Here is an 18,479-nt window from a genome sequence, read left to right as displayed (position 1 = left end):
CTTAGATTGTCAAATAAAATGATGACGGCAGCCAATACAACAATAGCCATTCGGTGTGACTGCCCTGACTTGAACCGTAAGTATATAGCTCATATAATGGGGCTGTATCTTATTGGTCACATCACATAATAATGTTGCATCTGATTGGTTAATTCTTAGTACCAGAAATCCTTATATATATATATATATACAAGTATAGGCACCTGATTATTTTTAAAATCAGGAGCTAAATTTATTTTTAAAATTGGAGCTAAAAAGGTAGGTAATTGCTATTATTATTTTTTGTAAATCAATCAAATTATACCAATTTTTTAGTCAGATCGGCAAAAAATATAATATAATTTTTGGTGTGCCACAGAATTTTAGTAATTAGTTTATATGTGTCAAGAGATGAAAAAGGTTGAAAATTACTGGTATATACATATACTATATTTTGACATATATAAAATTTGGTCATAGAAATGCTATGATTCATATAGTAATGTAACAAACTCCATACAGAGAAGAAAAAACACTTAATATGTTATTAAGATAGTTTATGTTTTTCTTGTGGATGATTTTCAGCTGGATGTTTTTCATTGACTTGAATTCTTATTTTGAAAAGGCTAGTCACCGGGGAAGGACTGAAACACTATTTCCTAAGGGAAAGTTTTTACCGTTATTGACCTGCTCATGGAGAAAGAACAGCCAGAGAAAAAGAAACACAAAGTGTTACGCGGCATGCTTTTACTTTGCCTATAAGAACATTTTTCTAGTGATCAATGTTTGTAGCTTGTAGAATTATGACTTGCATGTTGCCTTTTCAATATGGGTCAGACAATCAATGTAACACTGCTATTCTTTCCACCACCCTTCAGTTGTCTAGTGTTGCCATGACCATGCACTCTAATTTTCAAATTGAATTTGGATTCGTTCCAGAGACTCTTTAAATAAATTGATTTTTGACTATAAGTGGCTTATATTGTGCATGATGTTTGGAACTGATGCTGTGACAACCACAGATAGTTGGAGTAAAAAACGAATGTTATCTTTGCCAGATGCTAACTTTGAGGCTAGAAATGTCTTTATTTCCCCTTTAATAAGTTGTATTATTTTATTGTTATATTATAATTTTTAACTAACCAATTTTAATGAATTAAGAGTTGTTTTTCATGAACTTTGTTCACAATAGGTAATCTTTAGTTTTCTCCCAATTTCATAATTATATTCTAAAATACTACTTTGTTTATTTTCCTATATAATTGAAGTTTGGCAATGTATTTACTAAGAATAGGTATTTAGTAACTGGAGAAACTTTGAAATTATAATCAGTTATTGTTCAAAAACAAATCATCCAGCCAGAATAATAGCTTCTTTCTGTTTCAGTAGATACTTTAGTTAACATATAATTTTTCCTTTGAGAATTTCTTGAAATAAAGTAACAAATAAATTTATTTTTTGGTCTTTAACAGAAAATATAAATAGCATTTCAGTATTGTGTGGAAGCTCAGGCCGCCAAAAATCATTAATCACTTTTGAAAGCAGGATATATTGTTTTGAGTTTTCCCTAATTCTATTTTTCTCTGGAAATACATTTTTTTCTTTGCAAAATTCACTTTTTGCTACTAAAAAGTTTTAAAATCAAAATACTCTAACCAATATTTGCTGCAAAATATATTTAAATCAAATGTATTTAGCATGTTTATATATACTTCTGTTAAAAATATGAATTGACACACATAAACCTTTGTAGAAGCATACTGGAGATGTGGAAAAAACATAAAAATACTCAGTATTACAGATTATTTTTAATTCTGTAAATTACTCTACTGAAACAATCCAAAAATTAGTAAAATCTGGTATGATATTGGTATTTATAAAAGTAAAATCAAAGAAAAGTAAAAAGTGAAAGTAACCTAAATGTTCAAAAGAGAACTAAGTTAAGGAAAGCTTGATATGAACTTAAAAAAATGAGACAGGAGAATGATAGTTTTAAAGACAATACATTAAGTTAAAAATCAAGACATATATATATGTATGTATATCTGTTATGCTCACAACTATATAAAGAAATAATAGGAAAAAAAATTTAAAACACAATAGAAAAATACCTGAATGATATCACTTATTTGGTTAGATTAGGTTACAATTATAAGTTTATTTATTAACACAGTTTTTATTTTCTAATTTGATAAATGTACTATAATAGAAATATCTAATTATCTTTATGTAAAAGATATAAAAGATAATCTTTACATATATAGTGATACATAATAAAAGTAAATGTAGCTTTAAACTGAAATAAAATATACTAAATGTATTATAGCAAGGCTCCAATGTGTTGTTTTACCTTTTCAATTTATAATATTTTATTTGTTTTTCTATTCATTGGTTGGCACTAACCATTGCAGTTAAGCAAAGCAATAATTTCTATGTCTGAACCACTTAAAAATAGTTAATTCTACATAAATATGTGTGATGTAAGTAAAAGTGAAGGTGTGCTCAAGAGAAGAAAATAGAAAAGCTATTAAACACTGTAAGTCTTTCAGACCACTAAGCCTAAATGTACCTACACAGTTACCCAAGTATTTGGAAGTGCCTGGGCCATTTTGGGCAATAGACAACAACTTGTTCTAATCCCATTCTTTAGACTGCATCATTCTCCTTTTATTTTAGATGTCACAACCTACACTTTAAGTCCTTAAAATTTTTATCCTTTGATCTTTTTTCCTAATTGGTAAGGGATAAATTTTCTTCAACCTTTCTTTATAAACTCTATCATGTTTAATTGGTTGCTTACCCTATCATTAAAAGGAACAAGTCAATCGACTAACATTTTAAGAGATATTTTTCAACCTAAAATAGAAAAAGTAAAATGAAAATGCTAAATAGAAACTATTTTTTTAAATTTATCTTTACTGTTGAAGGTATTACAGATGTCCCCCTCTTATCCCCATTGATCCCCTCCACCACACATCTGCCCCACCCCCAGGCCTTCCCCATACCAATGTCTGTGTCCATAGGTTATGCATATAAGCATCTAAGTTCTTTAATTTCTCCCCATTTACTCCCCCACCTCCACCTTCTCTCTATTTTTACTAGTTTAAAATAGCAATTGCAATAGTTTATACAGGAAAAAGAATAATTCTTTAAATTTTAACAAAAGAAATAGAAGAGATTTACTCTTAGCTATCTGAACACAGATTATCACATTTAAAAATAGTTTTATAATTAAAAAGTTATTTTAGGTTCACTGCTTTAGGCTGTCTAGCATTCTTCTCAGTCCTCTTACTATCACTAGGTAAGTATCTATATTTTTAAATAAAATAATGGTGCTTAAACTGCACTAATGAGAGGAATTAGAAAAAGTTAATAAGTATCTCAATAAGGTAAAGGCTTATGGGAATGCATAAATCACAGCGAAACAAGACTGAGGTTTTGACACACAGTATCATTTATTTCTCATTAACAGCACCATGAGGGCATAATGTTCACTCTATTTTACACTGGAAGAACCAGAGGGGTTAAATACTTTGTTTAGAAGCACACCTCTCTTAAGCATTAAAGCTGGAATATGTAACATCAGTACCATGACAATTAAACTCATATTTATAACTGATATGCAATCCTGCTTCTTTCACAAAGTTACAGGTTGTGTTTGAGGTTAAAGCAATGGGAAGACCACTGGAGAATCCAATTCAAAGTAGAGATCTTTTTTTTCTTGTGAATGGAAACCAAGATTATTGAGAATGGAGAGCTTTGGCCATGTCTTGTTACATTTGAAAGCATCCTCTGCTTATCTAAAATGACACTTACCCCTCCACTAAATAATTACATGTTTATTTTACCATGACCTCTTTCCTTCCTCCACCATATTCACCACTTCTCCTTGAAGGGACTATGCTTTATTTGCTGTCAGATTCTCAGCACCTGATTTGCCCTCAAAGGCACTGCTTGTCAACAGAAAATCCAGTTAGGAGTCTCCAAAAAAGTTGCAGGCAAGAGATGATGAGATCCTAAACCACAGTTACAGCAAAAGAGACAGGAGTTAGGGAATACACTCCTGAAATACTTAGAACATAACTATTGTCTCAATATGGTTGAAAGGAAAGGAAGTCTCTAAGATGAATGACAAATTTCTGGTGGAGGTGGGGATGGTGTAGGCGATGGAATCATATACAAAGAAAGGAATTTTAGGAGATAGGTTTGAGACATTGAGCTTGATTTGCCTATTGTTTTCAAACAGAGATGAGTTGCCCAGGAGGCAGCTGGGTACAAAGGCTGAGAGGTTCAGTTTCAGTGTTATCTTTTATTAATGCACACATATATATAAATCTCAGGGAGAACCTGGAAATTGGGTGTTCTCTCACAATTGTAGGGTACAATTTCAGGGGTGGGGTTCATAGTGAGTGCGTGTCTCAGTCTTTCCTAACCACTTTTGTATAGATATATCTCAGTCTCCAAATTTGTAAACATCATTCAGCTAGCTTCTGGATTTCTCTCCAAGGTAAATGCTCTGTGTATAGTATATGCACAGTGTGTAACAGAGAAACTACCTGGACATTTTTCCAAAGAAGACATATGAATGGTGAACACGTACATGAAAATGTGCACATCACTAAGCATCAGGGAAATGCAAATCACTACCACAGTTAGGTATCAGCTCGCGCCTGTTAGAAAGGCTGCTATCAGAAAGACAAGAGATAACAAACACTGGCAAGGATGTGGAGTGAAGGGAACCCTTGTGCACTGTTGATGAGAATGTAAACAGGTGCAGCAACTACGAAAAGCAATATGGAGTTTCCTCCATAGGATCTCTCAATCCCACTCTTGCGTATATATCCAAAATCCTGAAATCAGGGTCTCAAAGAGATAGCTCTTCACCCATGTTCACTGCAGGATCATTCACAATAGCCAAGGCATAGAAACAGCCTAAATGCCCATAGATGGAGGAGGAGGTAAAGAAAATGTGGTATATGTAAACAAAGAATTAAATATTTTCTTTTATTATTGCTGAAAATATTACAGATGTCCCCTTTTATCCCTATTGACCCATTCCACCTTGCCACCACCCCCCCCCAGTCCCTCACCAAACTATTGTCTGTGTCCTTGGTTATGCATATATGCATATAAATTCCTTGGTTAATCTCTCCCTACCTACCCACCCACCCCCACCTTCCCTCTGAGATTCATCAGTCTGATCCATGCTTCCATGTCACTGAATCTGTTTTGCTCATCAGTTTATTAGGTTCTTTAGATTCCACATATAAGTGAGATCATGTGATGTTTGTCTTTCGCTGCCTGGCTTATTTCATTCTCTTAGCATAATACTCTCTAGGTCCATCCATACTGTCCCAAAGGGTACGAGATTCTTCTTCTTTACAGTTGCATAGAATTCCATGGTGTAAATGTCCCACAGCTTTTTTATCCACTCATCTACTGATGGGCACTTGGGTTGTCTCCAGATCTTAGCTATTGTAAATTGTGCTGCTGTGAACATAGGGGTGCATATGTTCTTTCTGATTAGTGTTTCTGGATCCTTAGGATATATTCCTAGAAGTAGGATCACTGGGTCAAAAGGCAATTTATTTTTAATTTTTTGAGGCACCTCCATACTGTTTTCCATAGTGGCTGCACCAGTCTGCATTCCCACCAGCAGTGTACTAGGGCTCCCCTTTCTCCACACCCTCGCCAGCACAAGTCTTTTGTTGATTTGTTGATGGAGCCATTCTGACAGGTGTGAAGTGATACCTCATTGTGGTTTTAATTTGCATCTCTCTGATGATTAGTGCTGTTGAGCATTTTCTCATGTGTCTCTTGGCCATCCGTGTGTCCTCTTTGGAGAAGTGTCTATTCAGGTCCTTTGCCTATTTTTTAATTGGGTTGTTTGTCTTCCTCTTATTGAGTTGTACGAATTCTTTGTACACTTTGGAAATTAGCCCCTTATCAGATTCATCCTTGGCAAATATATTTTCCCAGACTGTGGGGTTCCTTTGTATTTTGAGGCTGTTTTCTTTTGCTGTGCAGAAGCGTTTTAGTTTGATGTAGTCCCATATGTTTTTCTTTTGTTTCTCTTGCCCTAGGAGATGTATCAGTGAAAAGTCCACTACGTGGGACGTCTGTGACTTTACTGCCTATATTTTCTTCCAGGATTTTTATGGTTTTGTGACTTACATTTAAGTCTTTTATCCATTTTGAATTTATTCTTGTATATGGAGTAAGTTGATGATCTAGTTTCATTTTTTTGCAAGTATCTGTTCAATTTTCCCATCACCACTTATTGAAGAGACTGTCTCTACTCCATTGTATGCTCTTGCCTCCTTTGTCAAATATTAACTGACTGTAAGGGCGTGGGTCTATTTCTGGGGTCTTTGTTCTGTTCCATTGATTTATATTTCTGTTGTACCAATACCAGGCTCTTTTGATTACAGTGGCTTTGTAGTATAAGTTGATATCTGGTATTGGATTCCTCCCACTCTGTTCTTCTTTCTCAAGATGGCTGCAGCTATTCAGGGTCTTTTGTGGTATCATATGAATTTTTAAAAATATTTGTTCTAGCTCTGTAAAATATGCTGTTGGTATTTTAATAGGAATTGCATTGAATCTATAAATTGCTTTAGATAGTATGGACATTTTAATGATATTAATTCTTCCACTTGTTTATATCTTCCTCTATTTCTTTTTTCAGTGTCCTGTAGTTTTCCAACTACAGGTCTTTTATATCCTTGGTTAAGTTTATTCCAAGGTATCTTACTTGTTTAATTGCAATGGTAAATGGTATTTTTTTTCCAGTCTCTCCTTCTGAGAGTTCATTGTTGGTGTATAAAAATGCCATCAATTTCCGGATGTTAATTTTGTATCCAGCTACCTTGCTGAATTCACTTATCAAATCTAGTAGTACTTTGATGGAGTCTTTAGGGTTTTCTATGTACAATATCATGTCATCTGCAAATAATGACAGTTTTACTTCCTCCTTTCCAATTTGGATACATTTTATGTTTTCTTCCTGTCTGATGGCTATGGCGAGGACTTCCAGTACTATGTTGAATAAGAGTGGTGAAAGTGGACATCCCTGTCTTGTTCCTGTTTTTAAGGGAAATGGTTTTAGTTTTCGTCCATTGAGTATGATGTTGGCTGTAGGTCTGTCACATATGGCCTCTATTGTGTTGAGGTATGATCCCTTTATTCCCACTTTGCTGAGAGTTTTTGTCAAAAATGGGTGCTGGATTTTGTTGAATGCTTTTTCTGCTTCTACTGATATGATCATATGGTTTTTGTCCTTCATTTTGTTTATGTGGTGTATCACATTTATTGATTTGGGGATATTACACCAGTCTTGCATCCTTGGAATAAATCCCACTTGGTTGTGGTGTATGATCTTTTTAATGTATTGCAGGACCCTCTCTGGTGGTGGGAGGGCTCTTTTCCCCTCCTCCGAGCCACACAGATCAAATGCTTTCTGGGGTCCTACACAGTGCCTTACAGGGAGGCAGAGGGTCCTTGTATGTGGCTGCTCAGTGCCGTCCTCCGGCCCCTTTCTATTCAGGAGCCACACACTGTGGGACAGCCTGTCCTATGGCCAGCACCCAGTGTGAAAGACTCCTGTCCCAGCCGCCACTAGAGGCTTTGTTTCCTAGGAAGGCTCCGACCCCTCTGGGACTCACCGCTCCCCCAGGTCTGTCTGCCCTGTGTGCGGGGCGCTCCTTTCCCTCTCGTCACTCCTGGTGTGGGATCCCCGCTTTTGGATGCCATCCGCACTCCCAAGGGGAGGGAGCTTTGCAGCCTCCAGGCCTCTGGGCTCGGTGCCCAGCACAGGCTTCAGGGGGGATCCCCCTTCCTATGCCCCCCTCTTACCGGACTCCGTGATGTGTCTTCAGTGCTCCCCACTTGCACTCCGTCCACTCAGGTAGGTTTCTCTGGTTTTTCCAAGCTGGCTCCGTAGGATTTTAGGAGGAAATGGAGTCCGTGGCTGGGAGCCGGGGCCTCTGCTGCTTCTCACAGGGCCACCATCTTCCCGCCTCCTACAATTGAATATTATTCAGCCTTAAAAGAGAAAGAAATCCTGCCATTTGTGGCAACAGGGATGAAACTGGAAGGCATTATGCTAAGTGAAATAAGCCAGCAGAGGAAGGCAAACATTACAGAATTGTGGAAACAGAGAATGGAGTCGTGGTTGTCAGGGTTGCCGGGTGGATAAAACGGGGAGAATTGTGTGGCAGGGTCTAGATTTACAGTTATGCAAAGAATAAGGTCTGAGGAACTAACGTATCACAGCGGTGTCTACCGTTGATAACCCTGTATTACATAATTAAAACCCACCAAAAGAATGGAGCTTACAAATAAACAGCAAACCCACAAGCAAAGAAGTGAGGTGGGGGTATTTCAAATCACCTTGATGTACACTTTCAATATATTAATTTTTTTTTTTTTTTTTTGGTCTATTATATCTCAATAAAGCTTCAAAAAGACAGTTATCCTGAACTGGCCCTGGAGAAGCTGGAGGGAGCCCTGGGGAGAAGGGCAGGGAGCCCGGGTGGGTTCGCCCTGAGAGAGGAGCTTCCAGTGGCACCAGGGACGCTCTTGCAGGCCCTTTCTTGGGTGTCCTTAGGAGACAAGAGTCTTTGTGGCATTGCCTGGGGAAAGTGTCCTCTAGGGTGTAAAGCAGCCTTACAGGGATGTTCACTGCATTGGCTTGTCTGGAGAAGTGCACGTCAGGGCAGGTTTTCCCTACTGGTTTCTTCAGACTACAGATCTCAGAATTAACATGGGAAATCATGCCTCCCAGGCCGACAGGCCCCGCGACTGTGAGCCTTCCATTAATATTACGATGGCTGAGATGAGGATCCTTTGATACTTCTAAATTAATCTTTTGCACGTACGACTAGAAAATGCCAGCTAGAAAATTAGGCAGAAAGAATAAAAAAAAACCACAACTCTTAAAGACTATCTCAGAACTTAAAAAGGACTTCTCTCTCGAGCTAAAGTGAAGCTATGTAAAAGGATTTACAAAAAAGAGAAAATACTTAAATTAATGGATCAACTTTTGATGTCTTTTAGGTGTCAACCCAATTCTTTGAGGTATTAAAAATAGCTGTCTTTATTTTTAAAGGGCGACGGTCACTTGGACTTCTCAGGGACAGATATAAATTGTAAATGGCTTTAGGGAAATTTGGATTTGACTTTTCCTTTATAAACTACTAAGTTTTTTGTTTTTATGGCCAAAAAAAAAGGGCATTTATTGTAAAGCAGGCATAAGTCAATTTATAATATTAATTTTTTTCAAGACTCATTGGCACACGAGATTGGTTGCCAGAGTGTCTTGGATTTCTTAGAAAGAATGGAAGAATTAAATTTAAAAGACGGGCAAATATTTGTGACAAATGCTACTTTTGGATATTACCAAAAGTGAACATTTCAGTTAAATATGTGCGTGCAGTATTTTCATGAACATGCAAAGTCAACAGTTCAATTTTCACTCTAATGCTGCCAAATGAATATGTAGCTTGATTTTTAAAACTTAGCAGATCACAGTTCAGCCTGATTCCATTGGTCTGATTTCCTTTCACCGCAGCTCCTGACTACAAATTTGAAAGTGACTCAGGCTGTCAGCAACTGAGTTAGCCAGGCCATTACCATTTCTAGTCACTCTTTTTAAACTAGTTTCTTTCTCTTTGTAGTATTTTTTTCAAATTAAGAGGAGTCTTCCTCATTGTGTGTGTGTGTGTGTGTCCCTCAGGTAACTCACTGAGAGAGGATGCCCATGTCACAGAGTGGTTGTGCACATGGGTGTCCCTTGCTGACAGAATCCAGCCAAAAGCAATCCCTTCTGATCCTGTGCTCCTATTTCTTGAGCAAGGTGACTGAGCCTTCCTGTTATTCATTCTCATCTTTGGGTCTCCATCCCAGGAGGAAGAGTTAACCAGAACCTCTAGAGAAGTCTTCTTTTTACAACAATCATGTCAGCACCTTAGAAAGTCTTTCCTAGGAAGCTGTCTTCAGCTTTCTAGCCACTCTATTTCCAATTTCCAGTTCTTATCCTTGACACCTCAAATCACTCATTGTTGCTGCATTTTAATTTAGTAGACATTTTCTAACGTGCAACTTTATCATCTATATATCATCTATCTATTATCTATATATCATCTATATCTATCATCTATCATCATCTATCAGTTGTCTATCTATCTATCATCATCTATCTATCATCTATAATTTATCATCTATCTAATCTATCATCATCTATCTATCGTCTATCTAATCTATCATCTATTACCTATCTACCTATACGTGTTCCTCTCACTAGAATGTGGTTTGTCGTATTGCTTTGTTTTGTTTGTTTTGTTTCTTGCCCTGACCCCAACATCAAGGACCCTTCTGGGAGCATAGTGAGATTTCATTATATATCTTTGTTCTGTGATTGAAGATGCTCTGAGAATTTTTCTGCTCCCATTGAGGGAAATCTTATCAAAAGAGTAGAACACATTCTGCTCTTATCTGGCTAGATGAAAGCAAGAGCCCGTTCAGAATCCCCTTAGCTTATTCACATAACCACTGGAGGTCCTCCAGCCATCCTCAATATTGCAGGAATCACCTAGTTTTTGTTATACCACACTTATTTAGCTTGCAGTCACTCTTTGTCAATTAATTACTAGATTGAGATGGTTTAATGAATCAAAATGGAATCTAACAGCTAATCTACTTAGATGAGTTAGGAAAAAAACCACTACTGTAGTTTATTCAGATACTAAAATATGCATGCCTCTCTATCCCTTCCAGTTTCTGCACTCTGGATGACATGCTTTCTCCTGTAATTTCAGGTTTTCTACAATAAAAGTGCAGGGCCACCGCAGGAAAACTTTACATCTCTGGCATTGCATGACATGTTGGCTTTTCTTAGACTAGAAAGATTTCTAATGTTTGTAAACATGGTCTCTACTGGCCCAGGCTTTGTTCATTTCAGAATGCGTTTGGCTTTCTCCTGTTTTTTTTCAAATTGTAGATGGGTGAAATTGCTCCCCCAGTTTTTCAAAATTATTGCCTAATATTGGAGTTTATCAGTAGTACTAAGTTTGATTGTTTAGAAAAATTCAAGAAGACAGCTTCCTTGACAGGGGATAGCCATTGTTTGCTGGAGTGAGAGCAGCTACAGCATCTTATGATCTCATCATTAGCAATGAAACCAGTAACCCACTTCTGCAAACTGGCAGGTTGAGTAGGGGTCTGAGGAGCAACGTGCCAGCCTTCCCTTCACCTGTTCTCCAGAGCTAAGAGCAGCTCCAGCTAGTACTTCTTCCCCTTCTTCTTTTTTATTTTAGAATTGCTGTTGTGTAGCTGTAAGAAATCATAACAGAAAGAAAAAAAAGACAGATCACTAATGATGAAAAGTATTTCTGAAGTTACAACAGAGATGGCCCTGTTCTACATCTGAGGACTTATTGAAGGATTGTCAGAGTGTCTACCCCAAATAGAAAATAAAAATCCCTTTAAATGTTTGGGTCATCATGTACTATCATCTTCCAAGGATAATTCTTCTTAAAAATGTCAATCAATAAATTACTATCTAATATTTGAAATGCCCTAAAAATGCATCAGTAAAGTTTCCTTTTTTAATACATTTTTTCCCCTCTCAGTATTTGGTTTAAATGTCATAGCATTGTACATGGGGGAAAAGTTAAGCATAAAAAAGGTAGTTTAGCCCTGACTGATGTGGCTCAGTGGTTGGAGAGTCAGCCTGCTCACCAAAGGGTCTCGGGTTCCATACGCGGTCAAGGGCATGTACCTTGGTTTAGGGTTTGCTCCCAAGTGCAGGAGGCAACCAGTTGATGTGTCTCTCTCACATCAGTATTTCTCCCTCCCTCTCTACCCTGCCCCCCTTCCTTCTATTCTCTCTGAAAAAGCAATGGAAAAAATATCCTCAGATGAGGATTATTAAAAAAAAAGCTTAAAAAAGAGCACAGGAAGTCCACTTTTCAATTGTCTCTTAAAATAATGCCCACATAAGTGAATTTTTTCTATAATGTTTACTCACACTTAGGAGGCAACTAAAATTAAAGCGCACTGTGTACTCCTTGCAAACTTCAGGACATATGTGAGAGAATTTCTTACCAACCAAACACACAGCTATCAGCACATGAATGGGGCAGCAGGTTCCCAGCTCTTCACATCACGCTGAGGGTAGACTCTTTCTTTTTCAAATACAGTTGACATTCAGTATTATTCCATATTAGTTTCAGATGTACAGCACAGTGATTAGAAAATCATGTAGTTTACAAAGTGGTACCCCAATATTCCAAGTACCCACCTGGCCCCATACATAGTCATTACAGCATTATTGTCTATGTTCTCTGTGCTGTAAGCTCCATCTCTGTAACTAATCTGTAAGTACCAGTTCGCACTTCTTAAGCCCTTCACCTTTTTCACAGCCCCCTCCTGACAACTGTCAATCTGTTTTCTGTGTCTATGATTCTTCACATCCAAAGAGACAATCCCTCTGTGAGTTTTGATCTAGGCTACCCATTTCCTGCCACTACAGACATAAATTTCCAGAACTCGGAAAGGGCTTGTTTTATTTATTTTTCCCCCTTAAGTTTATCCCTAGGAATGAAAGACAAGAATGTCTTCTGTATATATTAGTGACTCATGGAATCTGAATGATACCATGTTTGGTTTATAGGCCTAAACAAAAGCACTTTAGAAAAGCAAGTTTAATTGTTCCTTTCAGCCTAACAGGGGGTAGAGTCTGGACTGACATCTTTACAGCAATAATATTTGCCCCTCCATCTTCCATGTGCTGTGGCCCCTCTCTAACTCTCTCACCTCATCATCCTGACTTCTGCTTTTTAGACAGTCAGCTTCACTACACGTCTTCCCTTATAGCTCTTTGACTGGGGCAAGCCCATTTTTGTCTAAAGACCTTTGCATTTGCATTTGCTTTTGTTTTCCTGGTTGTTTCCACCTTTCAGGGGAGAGCTCAGAATTTACTTGTCCTAAGCACATCAGCCACACTAGCCTCCTGGTGCAGACACTCTTACATTATCTGTTGTGTTGTCCTAGTGGTTCTGGTCATGATCCTGCAATATTTATTTATTCGTATTTGTATTCTTTATTGTTTCTCTTCATTAGGATGAGACGAGAAATGTGTTCTATTCACAAACCAGAATATCCCCAGTGGCTGGAACAGTGAAAGTGTATTAGTACATAATTTTTAATAATCATTGATTTAAATATAGTACAGCCACATAAAAAACAAAAGTTGGATCTTACGACCAATAACTCTCAAGTGATAAAGCATAATCATTTGAATTTAATTATTTTAAACATAAAATAATAAGTGGCTGAAAAGCATCAATACAAATTATAATTTTACAAAAAGCAATCTGAAGATTATCTCTTCAGTAGGGTAGCTTATTAGGTTCCAGTGATTATTGACTTTATTTGCTAGGTGAATCCTTATTAAAGCCTTCATTCTAATATATATAACCAACATGGAGGCAGCAGAATCTCTTTAAACAATACATGGTAAATAAGGCAGTATTGTATGTCTCCCCTTGATCTCTTTACCTCACTTGGGAAAATTAATGAGAATATAGTTTGCTCCTGTGTCCTTTCATCTTTTAGAGATGCTCTGCATAATATTAATTGTACTAGAGTATTTTGGGACCTATAATTGAAGGTTCTCCTTAATAGAAGTAGAAATTCAGAGTATATTTTTAAAATATCATGAACTGTATATTATATTCTATAAAAACATTTAATAGAAAATTAAAAGACATGAGTTCAGAGACAAACACTTCTAAATTCACAAAATGAATCAGTTTTGGCTAATCCAAGAATCTGTTTGCCAAGTCTGGTGCTCATCCCAGCAGACGGCACTGCTATGTAATAATGTTATTGGAAAAAGCACAAGTGAGAGCAGAAATGATGGTGGCTTCTAATTCAGCTTTGGCTGATGAGCTAAATGAACTGGCAACATTTTAGGACAGGGACTAGGAGGAGTAATGATAGCCAATTTTCCATACAGACTAATACATTTTCTTCAGCGCAGGAAATTAGTAAATTAGTTAAAAGTTTTTCTCTCTATTTTCACATGCCTTTTGCTCAGTGCTTCATAAGCGCAGTTTGCTGCTTATATTCTATTTGCTGGAAAGTTGTTTTTGTTGTTGTTTTTGAAATGTGCTGGAAAGTTTTAATAATTAAGAAGAGCCCAGGCAACGCTGCAGTGGTTTCCTCTGCACTGAAGTCAGGTTTGATAAGTGCTGGCAAATTTTTGATTCCTTACACCGATGATGGACAATATCCAGAAGCTTCTGGCACAGGTGAGACTATGTGCTTAGGCCAATCACTTCTAACTCTAATTCTTCAAGGTACCTGCAGTGCAGGGATAGGGAACTGAAAATGAGAGCAAGGTAGTGAAGGCTGAGTATTTGATCCATTTAACCTCTTGGTTAACCTACCATTGTATCTAGACAAAGGTAAAGGCAAAATTCTTTTGAAGTCCCTCTCTGCAGGTTAGAAGTATAAGTACATTGGGCAAGTACTTTTAATGGCTTATATTTTTTTATAGTTCCTCTTCATGAAAAATAATATCACCATATTTTATTATTCTTTCAAAAAAGACTTACTACTCTGACAAATTTTTAACTAGTGAAATAATTACTTCATTAGGTAGCATAATTAGAAATTACTTAAAGTATAAAGAGCACCTGGTAAAGAAATGTTTAATTTACTAAATAATTTTTATTCAAATGATTATTAAGTTAAAATCAGAAGTCACTGAAAACCTCACGTAATGATCATTACCAGTGCCACGTGATAAAGTAATTGTTCAATTAGCAATTAGTCACAAACAGCAATGTCCTTTATTTTTACTTAAAATAAGTAAGCTATTTCACTCTTCAAAAATGAATATTATTACTTAGATGAGAAGTTAAAGAACACCACACCTCGTTAGTAGAACCTACAGTTATACAGAAAAGCCCATGTTCTTATGAACTAGGTACAGAAACAAAGAAACTTTTTCTTTTTATCTTTTATTCCAGAAGCATGGGAGAGAAGGAGATATTCTGACTTAAGCTCAATTTTTCTGTTCTTAATAAAGTGAGCTAAGTGAATTTTTATTTAAAAGATAAATAAAGTACTGTGCATATGCTTTAATTCTTTAATTATTAATCTTTGTGAATATAAATGATTATATACTAGTTGAAAACACACCTTATGCTTTAGGTAATCATGCTTTCCCTTTGATGCTGAGGCATTCATAATCTAACTTCTCTCTCCTTCCTCTTGGCATTTGTTTATATAATGAGAGAAAAGTAGGATACAATCTATACTGTGGCCCTATAATATTATTTATATTTTTGCAACTCGCCATGTGTTTTAATTTATACATTTACAACTGCTTTATATGGTTTATGTCTGTTTGTGTTGCTTGAAAGGTAATAAATATTGTGAAAGAAACAGGGCTTTGCACACAGGTATATATGTGCTTCATTGGTTTAATGAATTGTTCTGCCCCTTGCTGGCTGTGACACAGACAATTAAACTATCCCAGACTGTTTCCTCATCTCAGAAATGGTGGTCATCATGTCTCCCTACAAAAGTGTAAAGGTTAAATGGAACAATGTATGACTTACAGTCACATGTAGTACACGCAATATGTGCCACTCCCTCTCTCTGCTCTGACCACAGCTTTCCAACTACTGAAAAATTAGAGTAGATATAAAATGATGATAAAATTGAAATATTGCAGAAAAACTTTTGGTATTGGGGAAAAGATTTGTTCTACTATTGTGCAACATCTCCTCTCTCTCTACTTCTGTTTTCTTAGAAACCAAATTAACTCTAGAGAAAATATTCACATGTTGAAGTCAAGTCAATTAATTTTTCCTAAGAGCAAAAAATATAAGGCCAATGTACAAACTAAGTACAATCATTTATTAAAATTACGGTTGTTAGACTAGGAACAAGCTAAATCCAGAGAGAACTGAATGGTGCCTCCAGGTTCCTACTGTGAAATCAACATGTGACCCCTCAGACAGTCATGTAGAGACATAAGGACTCCGGCTTAGGATATATTTTCTAACACTGTTCACCTGTGTTTCATTCCACATTCATTATGTATTAAATTGTGCCCCTCAAAATGGTATGTTGAAGTTCTAAACCAGGAATCTCATCATGTGACCTTATTTTGGACATACGGTTATTGCAGACATATTTAGTTAAGGTTATACTGGAGTAGAGTATGCTCCTAATCCATTATGCCAAGTTCCCCTATGAGAAGAATAAAGAGAGACAAGGAAAGGAAAATCATTAGCAATAGAGGTGGAGACTGAAGTAATGTGTGTGCCATCCAAGGAACACCATGGATTAACTGCTACCACCAGAAGGCAGGCAGAGGCCAGAAAGGTTCTACCACAGTCTCAGAGGAACATGGCTCTGCTGATGCCTCGATTCAGGGTTTCCAGCCCCTCGAACTCTGAGAGAATACATTTCAGTTTTAAGCCATTCAGTTTGTTATACTTTGTTAAAACATCTCTGGGAAACTAATACATCTATTAGAAAAAAACATAAATCAAAGCAGTTGTATGAAGTATCTCATCAAAATCAGAATGGCTTCAAGAGAAGGAAGAGCTGAATTCAAGAAGCTAGAGGAGTGAGAGGGAAAAGTTAAACAAACAATAGAGATGTGCACTGTGAAACACTGTTTTACAGGTATGTTATTCCTTTATCACCACAATGTGTTTACAATGTATGCCCAAGTTACTGTTTCTTGCATATGAGCTTCTTAAAGTCAAGGACTATATATTACTTACTATATATCCTTGGCTCTTGAACAATGCTCATCATATAGTATGTGTTTAGTGAGGGGAAAAAATGAAAGAGGAAAGGAGAGAAGGAGAGAAGGAGAGAAGGGGGGGGAAGGAAGGAAGGAAGGAAGGAAGGAAGGAAGGAAGGAAGGAAGGAAGGAAGGAAGGAAGGAAGGAAGGAAGGAAGGAGGGAAAGAGGGAAGGAGGGAAGGAGTGAAGGAAGGAAGGAGGGAAGGAGGGAAGGAGGGAAGGGAGGAAGGCTAAAGAAAGGAAAGATGGAAAAAAGAGAGGAAGAAGGACATAAACATTTTTTTACTCTTCTATGCATAATTTAGATAGAATTCATCAAAATTTGAGAGCGCATTTTAGTTATTGAAAAGCATATGGATGTGTCATTCCCTAACGAAGCCAAGTCAATAAAGCACCACTCTATCTCCTCCACACCTATCCTAAGCTTTTTATTATTATTACAAAAGATATATGGAATCAGTATTTATACTTAATTAATTTATAAAACTTTGCACTAAAATTAAAGGCAGTATTTATAAGAATTAACTTCAAAATTGGAAGCAGTGTTATAAATTACATGTATACCAAAAATACGTGCACATGTGGATTGCTATGGGCGTACTTAAGTCAATTCATATTATCTCTGTCACTACCAACTAGTTTGCTGACTGCTCAGAACCTTGAGAATCAAGGTTATTAACATCTGTTAGTAAAATATGTATACAGTATAAATTTCTTCAGCCTTAAAACTAGATCTTAAAAAAGGAAGTATAACGTCTATTCTGGTCATTCTGTTTGAATAAAAGATGTATCTACCTGATTTTATAAATTGCATTTTAATGGGAGATAAAAGGGACAAATTTTACTATTTATAATGTCTTATTAACTACTCATAAGACTAAAGATTATAAAATATTTTTATAAATATTTAACTAGAGTTTTATTATAAAAACTAATTTTAAAATTCATTCATATTACCTTTAATTATTTCTTATTTACTGAGTTAAGGTAATTTTTACACTTATTTGAGAGGCTGTTGGGTGCCAAAGGGTAGATTAAGTGTATTCCTTAGACATAGACAGGGTGCAGGGAGGTCTGTAAATTTCTCACAGAGTTCATTTCAGCAAATGAAGTTACATTTAATATACCAGGGTAAATATGGTGTTCAGGACAATGACAAAGGTTGAGATTGTCTCTGGTAGTGAGGAAGAGAGCCAGTGTAGAAACTAATGAACAAATTAAGGTGATAGCAACGTATCTAACACATCAGAACAAATGAATCTGCCAAGCAGTTTGTGAGTTTCCTTGAATTTTGTTGAATCAACATATAAACAGTCTCAAGACTGTTCTACCATATTTGCAAAGATACCACATGCTGATCAAAAAACTGGTGGCACCATTTGAAGAATTTTTATTGATTTTCTCTTTTTCACTTAATTAGAATTAATCCATCATCCTCTATCCTCCCCCCATGCTACGGGATTTCTAGTACTTCAGAATAATAACAACAACAAACGACAGTGCCAGGACTTTTATGGACATTGTAAAAGTTCTCATTTAAACCTTACAAGAAAGTTAGAGTGTCTTCTGTTTATAAATGAAGAAATGGGTTTTTTGTAGGTGCTCAAAGTCAGTAAGAATTTTATTGCCAGTTCATATGCTCCACTTGCTTGGTGATTCAATTGA

The sequence above is a fragment of the Miniopterus schreibersii genome (genome assembly GCF_964146895.1).
Source record: "Miniopterus schreibersii genome assembly, chromosome: 2".
Classification (NCBI taxonomy): domain Eukaryota; kingdom Metazoa; phylum Chordata; class Mammalia; order Chiroptera; family Miniopteridae; genus Miniopterus; species Miniopterus schreibersii.
Note: the sequence above shows the minus strand (reverse complement) of the source record.